Source organism: Dermochelys coriacea, chromosome 14 (assembly GCF_009764565.3).
Source record: "Dermochelys coriacea isolate rDerCor1 chromosome 14, rDerCor1.pri.v4, whole genome shotgun sequence".
NCBI classification, from domain to species: Eukaryota; Metazoa; Chordata; order Testudines; family Dermochelyidae; genus Dermochelys; species Dermochelys coriacea.
Genome location: NC_050081.1, coordinates 34,674,329 through 34,685,563, shown reverse-complemented (window position 1 = coordinate 34,685,563; position 11,235 = coordinate 34,674,329). Strand labels below are relative to the sequence as shown.

At 52.3% G+C, this 11,235-nt stretch overlaps 8 protein-coding genes across 14 annotated transcripts in view; 4 read left to right on the top strand and 4 right to left on the bottom strand.

Annotated features, from left to right (window-relative positions):
• The window catches only part of LOC119843336 (butyrophilin subfamily 1 member A1-like), a 1,931,986-nt gene that overhangs the window by 430,902 nt on the left and 1,489,849 nt on the right, over positions 1–11,235 (bottom strand). The gene's annotated exons all lie outside the window — the stretch shown is intronic.
• Positions 1–11,235, top strand: part of LOC119843287 (zinc finger protein 850-like) — a 1,467,609-nt gene that overhangs the window by 557,268 nt on the left and 899,106 nt on the right. The window lies entirely within an intron of this gene.
• LOC119843274 (zinc finger protein 850-like) overlaps positions 1–11,235 on the bottom strand; it is a 1,382,451-nt gene that overhangs the window by 769,904 nt on the left and 601,312 nt on the right. The window lies entirely within an intron of this gene.
• The window catches only part of LOC119843356 (zinc finger protein RFP-like), a 1,128,717-nt gene that overhangs the window by 533,366 nt on the left and 584,116 nt on the right, over positions 1–11,235 (top strand). The gene's annotated exons all lie outside the window — the stretch shown is intronic.
• The window catches only part of LOC119843308 (butyrophilin subfamily 1 member A1-like), a 910,188-nt gene that overhangs the window by 333,599 nt on the left and 565,354 nt on the right, over positions 1–11,235 (top strand). The gene's annotated exons all lie outside the window — the stretch shown is intronic.
• Positions 1–11,235, top strand: part of LOC119843334 (E3 ubiquitin-protein ligase TRIM39-like) — a 707,078-nt gene that overhangs the window by 230,426 nt on the left and 465,417 nt on the right.
• The window catches only part of LOC119843309 (butyrophilin subfamily 1 member A1-like), an 845,206-nt gene that overhangs the window by 424,394 nt on the left and 409,577 nt on the right, over positions 1–11,235 (bottom strand). The gene's annotated exons all lie outside the window — the stretch shown is intronic.
• The window catches only part of LOC119843327 (E3 ubiquitin-protein ligase TRIM11-like), a 790,215-nt gene that overhangs the window by 458,561 nt on the left and 320,419 nt on the right, over positions 1–11,235 (bottom strand).

The following is an 11,235-nucleotide window of genomic DNA, read 5'->3' as shown; positions in this document are numbered from 1 at the left end:
ACATTTCTGGGATTCTCAACTTTTTCCTTAATTCGCCCAATGGTTTCTGTCAGTCCTCACCTGTGCAAGTGCCTCTTTCCTCGCAGGCCTGGAGATCTGGGACCCACGGCCTTTCCCCTCGTTCCAGCCGGGCGATCAGGTCAGGTTTGGGAATGGGAAATCCTGTGCAGGGGGTGAAATCAGACCAGATCAGGGTGAATGGAGGATAGGGAGTGTGTCTGTCACAAAGGACAATCCATGAGTGGAACCTGTCCCCGTGCTGTGCTGGGAGAACGTGGGATCCAAAGGGATGGGAACATGGTCACTGAGCTCCCTTGGGAGAGGCAGATGTCTGGGGAGGTAGAGAGAATTTTTACGCCCTCGCTAGGAGTTTGCAGGATCTGTGCACTCTTTGGGCCTTGCCAACGCACACACACCTCTGGAGTTACTCCTGCAGAACTCAAAGCCCTCCCCAGGGCTGGAGCTAGTCCCAAGGAGGGAGGTGAACAGGGATTCTGTGTGCAAATGAGAAACAATACACAAGGACAATACACGGCTTCTTGGCCTTGAAAGCTGGAGGAGTGGGAATGGTTTAGCATGTCCATTAGGTTTTGACACTGTAGTCCCACTGGAGGGGGTTTGGAGATGCAGGACTCTCTCACACGGCAGGTATGGACTATAGAACCCATTCCCCTGCAATCTAACTGACCAGGGAAGAACCTGACCAGAGTCAGAAATGCAGGCTCTACGCTTTCTAATAACCAAGGGGACAGGGATCCCTTACCCAGAGAGGTCACAGTCTCGTAGTTCTCCTGCATGACGTCCCTGTAGAGTGCTCTCTGAGTGGGGTCCAGCAGAGCCCCCTGCCCCTGCGTGAAATACACAGCCACCTCCTCGAAGGTCACCAGCATCTGTAACATCAAGAGTCCCCAGTAAGTACCTGCAGCCCCAGCCACCACCCCACTGGTCACAAGGGACAGGAAGAAGGAAAAATAAACATCTCGGAAGCTCTGGGAGGCTCAGAAAAGCAGAATCCCACCCACACCCTGTTCAGAGCAGCCAGAAAGCTTCAGGGGGAGGGAGATGGTGAGACTCTTTGTCCCCACAGCACCCGGAGCAGGGCAGGGTCTTCTCATTTCCCACACGCCTCCCAGCCACAGGCTGATACGGGAAGCAGAGCTCTGAGCCGGGGATGGGGACAGGAATCCCGACAGCTTCCCTTCGTATTCCACAGCAGCCCCTCGCTCATGGGTTCAGGCTCCAGCACTGGGAGTCTGGAAAATGTTCCGAGGCCTGCCAACGGGGGTGTTTCCTGTTTCAGAAATGTGGGAATGTTTCCCGCCTCCCAATAGGCCAGCTCAGAAAAACAGCAGGTTTATCACACCCTGTCTCCTCCCTGCCTCTCCCTCCCCCTGCCCAGCAGCTCCCTGAAAAGCCCCTTCCTGAGCTGGCTCCATCATAGCCATTTCCCTGCCCTGTCTCCTGGGTCAATCTGGAGCGAAATGTGGATGTGATTCCTCAGCCTGTCAGGGTGAGGAATTGGGGAGGGGGGGGGTCAGAAGGGGCTTGAGTCCATTTCACACCCCGATTCCCCCCAGGCTCTTTCCCTGCAGACAGATGCTCTGTACTCTGCCATGCTGGGAAGAAACCAAGTTAATTTATTACCACCCAGGCCAGGCCCCTCCCAGCAGAACTAAGCCCACCAGGGCAGTTTTAAACTCTTCCCATAACAGCATCTCTGTGTCAAACTCTAGAAAAAGAGCAGAATGAAAGGAGCCACTTCGGGGGATTGCCCTACAGTGTAGTGCAGTCGTCACCAACCGGTGGATCCTGGAGCCTCTTAGAGTCAATCACGATCACCGGCCACTAAATGTCCAGCAGTGCAGTGGGGTTAAGACAGGCTCCCTGCCTGCCCTGGCCCCATGCCACTCCCGGAAGCAGCCGGCATGTCCCTATGGCAGCGTAACCCCTGGGGGGGAGGGGGCAGGGGGTCTCAGCTCCCTGCTCCTGTGTGCAGGCACTGCCCACGCAGCTCCCATTGGCCGGGAATGGGGAACTGCAGCCAATGGATGCTGTGGGTGCGATGCCTGCAAAGAGGGGCAGGGCGCGGAACTATGTGTCCCCCCGCCACACACAAGGGCCGCAGGGACTTGCCGGCCACTTCCAGGAGCAACATGGGGCCAGGGTAGGCAGGGAGCCTGCCTTAGCCCTTCTGCACTGCCGTCCGAGGTAAGCGCCACCTGGTTGGACTCTGTACCCCATACCCCCTCCCACACCCCAACCCCAGCCCCAGCGCAGAGTCCCCTCCCATAGCCAGCACCCTAAACCCCCTCCTGTACCCCAAACCCCCTGCCCCAGCCCTGAGCCCCCTCCTGGAGCCAGCATCCCATACCCCCTCCTGCACTTCAACACTCTGCCCCAGCCCAGAACCCCCTCCTGCACCCAAACTTCCTCCCAGAGCCTGCACCCCACACCCCCTCCTGTACGCCAACTCTCTGCCCCATCCCAGAGCTGCCTCCTGCACCCAAACTCCAGCCCAGAGCTTGCACCCCTCACATCCTTCTGCACCCCAACCTCCTGCCCCAGGCTCAGCCAAGACCCCCCTCCCATACCGCAAACCCCTCAGCCCCAGCCCAGAGCTTGTACCCCTCACATCCTTCTGCACCCTAACCCCCTGCCCCAGGCTCAGCCAAGAGCCCCCTCCCATACCCCAAACCCCAGAGTCCCAGCCCAGAGCCTGCACCCCCTCCAGCACCCCAACCCCCACCTCAGCCCGGTGAAAGTGAGTGAGGGTGTGGGAGAGTATGTGATGGAGGGAGGGGGGATGGAGCGGGGCGGGGCCTCAGGGAAGGGGCAGGATAGATCCCAGGTTGCACTTCAATTAAAAAGTTGATCTTGTGCATAAAAAGGTTTGCCACTGATGTAGTGCAACCCTCTCTAGCTCCTCCCCCAAGTAATGCGATATTCAGCGGAGTTAGGAACTGGCTTTTCCTCTGTCAGCTCCTCCCCTTGTTCCCAGGAGAGTCAGTCTGCCCAGGGGATGCAGGGAATGGACCCGGGCAGGTCTGGGAGCTGGGACTCTCCCTCTCCACTTCCTGCTCCTGCTGCCCCTTCCAGTCTCTCCTTTCTCCCTTTTTATCATCTTCCCTGTCCCTGGGAGAACTGGAGACTGCTTCTTTGACATGAGCCTTTGCTCTCATTAGGCAGATCAGCCACGGCTACTGCTAACAAGGGTTTGAACCTGTCTGGGACAGCAGCTCTGGGACTCGCAGACACAGAGAACCCCCTCCCCATGTTGGCCAAACTCCCCAGCAGGTCCAGGAAGGGGGCCCTTTGTGCACAGTCACTTTCCTGCCCACCCCCAGCCCTTTCCCCCAGGTCTCCCCATCACCTGCAGGATCCGGCTCAGGAGCTGGTGTCAGCAGAGCCCCAGAGGCTGGTTCCAGCCGCCGGAGAAATTCCCCACCTTGGCTGGGCACAGAGGGGCTTTAACAGAGGTCTCTCCTCTGCTGGGTAAGAAGCAGCTTCTCAGTTTGGGTTCCCAGGTCTAAATGCAGGAGGCAGCTTCTGATCCGGGGAGCTACACTCCAGGACTATAACCACATGAGCAGGGAAAAGACAGACAGACAGAAACACCCACACACCTGTCTCCTCCTCTCCCTTAGCCATATCCGGAGCCCTCTGGTGGCAACACCTGATGAATGAGCTGCCTTGGACTCCCCCTGCAGCCCCCAGGGGCAGGCAGGCGGAGGCTGATCCCATTGGCCCATCCGCACTCACCCCCTGCCATACCCAGCAGTGACTCTGGTCTGACACCGGGTGTGGCTGAGATCTGAATCCTGTACAGAAATCAGCCCAGGGCCTTGGGCAGCCCAGTCAGCCCTGAACAGTCAGGAAATAGGTTTCAGAGTAGCAGCCGTGTTAGTCTGTATTCGCAAAAAGAAAAGGAGTACCGGTGGCACCTTAGAGACTAACAAATTTATTAGAGCATAAGCTTTCGTGAGCTACAGCTCACTTGAAGTGAGCTGTAGCTCACGAAAGCTTATGCTCTAATAAATTTGTTAGTCTCTAAGGTGCCACCGGTACTCCTTTTCAGTCAGGAAATAGACTCCCAAAGGTCGTGAGTTTGTCTTTTATTAGAAATCAAATAAGAAGGTGGGAGCAGGGAGTGCGTATGCGTGAAGGGAGAGGGTGGCCCGTGGATATTTGCCTTGGAGCTTCTGAGCTGTGAGGTCAGGGGGGCCAGTTGTGGGACTCAGCGGGGGCTTCCCCCCCCCAGGAGTTTCATACAGGAGTTGTGCTCCCAGGTAGAGCTCATAACTACAGCACAGCTAGTTAGTGCGAAATGTGAGTTCTGCAGAGAATCAGTATTTTGTTGACGAACAGAGGCAGGGTGATTAACATAAGACAGAATCATAGAATCATAGAATATCAGGGTTGGAAGGGACCCCAGAAGGTCATCTAGTCCAACCCCCTGCTCAAAGCAGGACCAAGTCCCAGTTAAATCATCCCAGCTAGGGCTTTGTCAAGCCTGACCTTAAAAACCTCTAAGGAAGGAGATTCTACCACCTCCCTAGGTAACGCATTCCAGTGTTTCACCACCCTCTTAGTGAAAAAGTTTTTCCTAATATCCAATCTAAACCTCCCCCATTGCAACTTGAGACCATTACTCCTCGTTCTGTCATCTGCTACCATTGAGAACAGTCTAGAGCCATCCTCTTTGAAACCCCCTTTCAGGTAGTTGAAAGCAGCTATCAAATCCCCCCTCATTCTTCTCTTCTCCAGACTAAACAATCCCAGTTCCCTCAGCCTCTCCTCATAAGTCATGTGCTCTAGACCCCTAATCATTTTCGTTGCCCTTCGTTGTACTCTTTCCAATTTATCCACATCCTTCCTGTAGTGTGGGGCCCAAAACTGGACACAGTACTCCAGATGAGGCCTCACCAGTGTCGAATAGAGGGGAACGATCACGTCCCTCGATCTGCTCGCTATGCCCCTACTTATACAACCCAAAATGCCATTGGCCTTCTTGGCAACAAGGCAACAACAGTGCTGGTAATTGCCTGTAAAACCTTTTCAGAAGGTGGGGGTGGGGGGGCGGGTTAAGAAAGAACGTGGAGGACTCAGAAGAAATACAGCCAAGCTCTCTGCGCCAAAGTTTACTCCTGGGGGCATTCTGCGCCAAAAAATTAAAAATTCTGCACACAATATTGTAAAATTCTGCAACTGTTATTTGTCAAAATAACACGACATAATCACGCCATTTTCAATTGTTTTCATAATTTATTTCAAAATACCTGTCAACAAGGATGTCTGTAACACTACAGACACACAGAAATTCCCTCAGGAGCAGAGAGTTAAAGAAACCTCTACGACACCCCAGTTCCTGTTACTCTGCCCCCTTCCCATCCTGCCCCCCCCACCGAGCCGAGCCGAGGGTCCAGACACCCACAGCTCCTCCCCCTCAGAACCTAGCCGTGTTCCCCCCAGCCAGTACACCTGCACCCCCTTCCACCCAGAGCCCAGCCACAGGGCCCCCCCTTGCACAGATACCTGCACCCACACACCCCCTAAGCCCAGGGATCCAGAGGGAAAAACAGCCGGATGCTCGGTCACAGGCTTGCACAGGGATTCCTGAGCACCACCGTCTCCTTCCCTCAGGACATGCTGGGAACTGCAGCTGCCAAGAAACCTCTAGCTCCCTCTCCCACCACCCAGCAGTGACTTCTCTGTGTGAGCTGGGCTCTGTGGAAGGAAGGAAATTCTGCACACACAACATTTAGTTTCCAAAAAATTCTGCCTTGTGCAGTGGCCCAGAATTCCCCCCAGATTAAAGGCTACATTCAGAAAAGGGGCAGATTTGGGGACATAGTTGAAAAGAAGGGGCCAAAACGCAGGGAAGGGCAAGCAGTGGTACAGAGAGGTTCCCACTCGACCTGTGGTACTTATGTGGCCCCGTCACCACAGTGCCTGAGCACCTCGCATGGTCTAACCGCCTCACAGCCCCTCGGCGAGGCAGAGCAGTGCTGTTATCCCCATTGAACAGATGGGACACTGAGGCACACACAGATTAAAGGCCAGATTTTCAAAGGTGCTTAGGCACCAAGTGGGATCTTCAAAAGTGCCTAGAAGGTCAGGTGCTTTGTAAACCCCTCTAGATACCTAGCTGCACCTTTGGGTGCCTAAAAACTTTGAAATTCAGTCCTTAAGGCGCTGGCCTGATGTTGTACAGGAAGTGCATGGGGGGGTAGAACCCAGGTCTCCCAGGGCCAGCTCCCTATCCACTGGCCCAGCCTATCTCTCCGCGGCATGCTGCAGGAAAAGAGGACTCAGAGATGGGAGCAAAACAGGGCAGCCGGTTCTCTGAGACTCCAGCAAATGATCACAGGTGGTTGGGAGGGACACCCTGCTTGACAGCATGCAAAGGAGCACAGAGGTCAGGAAGGATGAAGAAAGAAAGAGGAGAGAAGATCACTGAGTCCCAAAGGGGTGGCAGGTTCTGCCCCAGGCTGGGTTGGAGAGCAATGGCTGCTGTGCATTTTTACATTTTAACTGAAAACTATTTTGGTTTGTCATTTTTTGTTCTGAATTAGAGAAAAGAAATGAATGAGAAAGTGTTGTAGGAATATCAGGCGTGTTCATGCTCAGATTCTTAGGGTTGCAGCTGGATCCAGGCCAATTCCAGAACAAAAAACAGAAATTGCATCCTCAGAGTCCATAAAGTTGACGATTGTCATGATTTGTATTATTCACCTGGTACCATCTGTGTGCTCAGCACAGTTCAGAATATGCCAGTAAATACGATCTCTGAGCCAGTGTGTATAAAATGTGGAGCCCTGGATAAGGTGGCTCTGCTATTTAAACAGGAAGTGCATAGTTATTCAGCACATGTTAAGATCTATGAGTGGAGGTGCTGTTTTACTGGATTAAGGATTAGATTTGACCCTCCAACTTCCTTTCAAGAGGAAGAGCTGCCCAGAGCTCCTGAGCCTGTTTATTTTCCTTTTCTGCCTGCCGAGGCCTTGATACACCTCAGAAGTCTCCATTTTTTCCCCCTCAACTTTAAAATCTGGAATTTTCTTGGTATTCGGTTTTAAATATTCTCCTGTGAAAACTCAGTCACTGTATTGTCCTGTTGAAGAGCCTTCTGGAAAGTAACTAGCCTTTAACCAAAAGTGAAACCAGCATTGCCAACTCTCATGATTTTGTCATGAGCCTCAGGAGAATGATTGTTTTCCTTAAAGCCCCAGCTCCTGGAGTCAGGTGGAGATGTGATGATTTCAGCCTTCTTTCTTAAAGAAAAATAAAGTTCTTGCCCTTGTGACTGTGGAGAAAGCGTCAAAATGAGACTCCAGTATACCCTAAAGGCTCAAAAAGTAGAAGGCAAATAAACACCAAATCTATTATTTGTACACAGTCTCATGATTTTAAAGCCAATCTCACAATTCTGAACATTTGGAGTTGGCAATACTGTGAAAGGGACTTTAAAGTGTCATTTTCACTCCTGTTTTGAGTCGGTTTCTAGTTATTATTTGTAGTGGGGTAACACCCCTAGAGCCCCAGGCACATGGCATATAAACTCACGGGGTCTTGCCCTAGGAGGATGGTTCTGAACATTAAATGATCTATTCCAAACTTGGTGAACAGCAAAAAAAAAAAAGTGATAGGAACAAATCCAGATTTTTCTACAATTGTTGTATTCAAGAGTTACTAAAAAACTCAGAATAGACAATAAAATTCCCTTAATTGACATGACACAAGATGAGATCATAACAGGTTTCAGAGTAGCAGCCCTGTTAGTCTGTATTCGCAAAAAAGAAAAGGAGTATTGTGGCACCTAAGAGACTAACAAATTTGTTAGTCTCTAAGGTGCCACAAGTACTCCTTTTCTTTTTTAAGATGAGATCATGTTAGTATTAGAGCTGAGTGGGTCTAATATTTATTTCATTCTCTTTTTTGAAAAATGTAAGAATTAGATCTGGTGAGCCTGTCAGCTAATTTCTATGATATTATCTGAAAAAAACCGGAGGTATTTCAGGGGCCTAAGTAGCCCCTGGAATCACAGTTAAAGTTGCTCCCCCACCCAAAGTGTGAAATGCCCCCCTTGCCCACTCATTCCCCAACGCTTGTTTGACCAGATCTAGGGAAAAACAATTCCCGGCTGCCTTGTATCTCTCCCCACCCCTCTCCCTTCCCCAACCAGTCTGCGCTTGCTTTCACAGTCTCCCTCCAGCCACCCCTTTTCCCCTGCATCGCCCCATCATCCCTGCCCCCTCCCATCCTGCCCCCTGCATCCCTGTCACCCGCCTCCTGCTCCCCCCGCAACCCTGTTCTCCCGTCCTGCCCACAAGTCCCCCTGCATCTCTTTATCCTCCGCCCTCCGCAGCCCGGGGGGTGGGGGGTGGAAACCGCTCCCGGGGGCGGGTCTCTCTTACCTTCCCTCCGAGCGGGCCCCCCCGGGGCAGGGGCCGGGCCGGGAAGGGGGCCCTGGCCGGGCTGGGGGCTCTGCCCTGGGGGAGGCTCCCGGGGAGCCGCGGGAAGGGCCCGGCTGGAGATTCCCCTCTCCCGGCTGCAGCCAGGGCTCCGGGCTCCCAGCACCAGCCGCCGGGGCTCGGGGATCTCGCCGGGAGCCAGAGTCGCCGCAGCGGCTACGAGTCACTTCCCGCGGCCGGGCCTGAGCCCCGCGATCCGCCCCCCCAGAGCCGCCCCCCAGCCGCTCCCGGGTCCTAGCGATCAACCGATCTCCTGCAGCGTTTCTGGACACAGGCTACAAGCGCTGCTGAAGAAAAGGTGGCGTTGTCTGGACACGCTGAGCCAGACTTGTAGGAGACACAAGGCAAGGGGAGAGAGAGGAGAGAGCAGAACTAAGGTGGGGAAGGAAAATGGTGCATGAGGAGAAGGGTGACAGCAGACCCCCAAGTCTCACATCCCAGGAGTAAAAAGAAAAGGAGGACTTGTGGCACCTTAGAGACTAACATATTTATTAGAGCATAAGCTTTCGTGAGCTACAGCTCACTTGCATCCGATGAAGTGAGCTGTAGCTCACGAAAGCTTATGCTCTAATAAATTTGTTAGTCTTTAAGGTGCCACAAGTACTCCTTTTCTTTTTGCGAATACAGACTAACACGGCTGCTACTCTGATCCCAGGAGTAGTTCAGGATTTAGCCGAAGCTGGTTCCCCCTCTCTGGTTAGCCCTGCTCAGGTCATCTTTCAGCAGCAGGATGATGAGAGCCCAATGGTGCCATGCTGAGCCCCAGGAGACAGTGGGTGTGAGACATACCCCAAGGTACAGTCTGTTGAACTGCTTAATTCTCCATCCGAGGCATCTTTCACACTGCTTCCCTGGGTGAACAACAAACCCCTCCAGGCTCTTCTCCCACACAGCCACCAGCCTCCAAAGTCACTCCCAGCTATACAGGGCTAAGTGCCACTAGCAGCCGCTCATGAAGTAAAACTTCAGAGCAACATAAACCAATTCACTAGTCCCGGCCTTGCACCCCAGAAATGTGAGTCTTGTACTGCCCAGTCTGTGCACTGTGCTGTCCAAGCTCATTAATTCGTTTGTCATCCCCACAAAGGATGCTGATCAGGCAACAGCCTTGTTATCTCAAGTGAAATTCCCCAAACACTTTGATGAAAACACACTGGTTTGGATAAAACAAGGTTACTAACTAGAGAAAGGTAGATTTTAAGTGGTTACAAGTGATAAAGGTGTAAAAGGTCCATTTAGATACAACAATAATAAATGGTCAACATGCATTTTAAATCCTAAACTTTATCAACCTAAGTAAAATGTGAAGCTAACAGCTTTTCTCACCCCCCTCCCCGAGGTTGCAGGCAGTTCACAGTTCTTAGTACCCAGGCTGGATTTCCTTCCAGCCTTGGTCTGCCCGCCCCAGTTCAGTGCTCCTGTTGTCTTTCAAGGCATCTTGTTGCCTTCCAAAAAGATGGGGGAGGAGAGATAAAAATGGAGGCTACTCTCCCTTGTATTTTTATATCGCTCTCCTCTTTGAGGTTTGCCAGCAGGCTGGGGGGGGGGGGTGCGGGGAGAAGGCAGGTGACAATCAGTCTGTGGCACAGGTGAGCGTCCAACCATCCTTCAGGTGAATAGTAAATTTCTTATTCACAACTCCCCTGCTGGTGAATGGCCGGTTAAGCAATCAATGGACACTTAGCACCTGGCTCTGAGGAGCTAATCTTTCAGATTTACAGAGTACCTGACCCTGAGGTTGTTTTTCAGCTTTAGGGCATGTTTCAGTAACAAACATACAGCAAAATACACAATGTTCATACACACATTTTAACAGGACAATAATATTCAGCAGGCAATGACTTTTTATATGATACCTCTCAAGGCATACTTTGTACAAGATTTTTCATCATTTTGTAAAAGTGGTGACCATAATAGTTTAGAGCAGTGGTTCTCCAATTTATTTCCTTCCCCCACCCCCCGACTTATTTGTTTCTGTCGCAATTTAAATCCCCAACCCCAGCTCTGAAGGCAGAGCAGCGGCTGCTGGCCTGGTGCCCAGGTCTGAAGGCAGCGCTGCCGCCAGCAGCAGCACAGAAGTCGGGGGGCCAGGTGAAAAGTGATATTCACCAATATCGCTGTTCACAGCAGACTTATCACCCCATTGCCACCCTGACTTCTGTGCTGCTGCTCCACTGGGGCTGACAGCTGGAGCCCCGCTACCTCCAGATGAGGGATTGTGTGGCGGGAGGAGAGCCTGAGCCTGGGTAGCAGGGCTCCATCTGTCCCCTTTATCCCCACCTCCCAGATGTGCACGGCCCTCCTTCATCTCCCCCAGCCACTCAGAGCTGCTAGCCAGTGCTCTCTTTAAAACAAAACAACCTCACACAGGTCACGCCTCCCTTGACACATTCCCGTGACTTGCTTGGGAGACATGCCTCATAGTTTGAGAACCACTGGTGTAGATAGTTATAGTGGGGACTGGCAGCCAAGATGGTAACGCTTGCTCCTTTTTGTCCCTGGGATCCCCGGAGAAAACATCCAAGCAGGAGAGCGAAGCAGGTGCCATTAACATAAACCTTGCAAAATACATTTTGGTGATTTCAGATCAAATATTCCCTTCCTGGCCATTTCCACAATCTTTCAGCCCCTAGCCCCAGTGATTGCAATGGGACTGAGCTAGAATTAGGCAGGTGGTGAGATTGTGAGAACAGGGGCAGTGGGCTGAAGCCCAGCTCAGCGATCAGAATCGCTTTAGCACAATCTCCTGCAAACAGACCTAGAG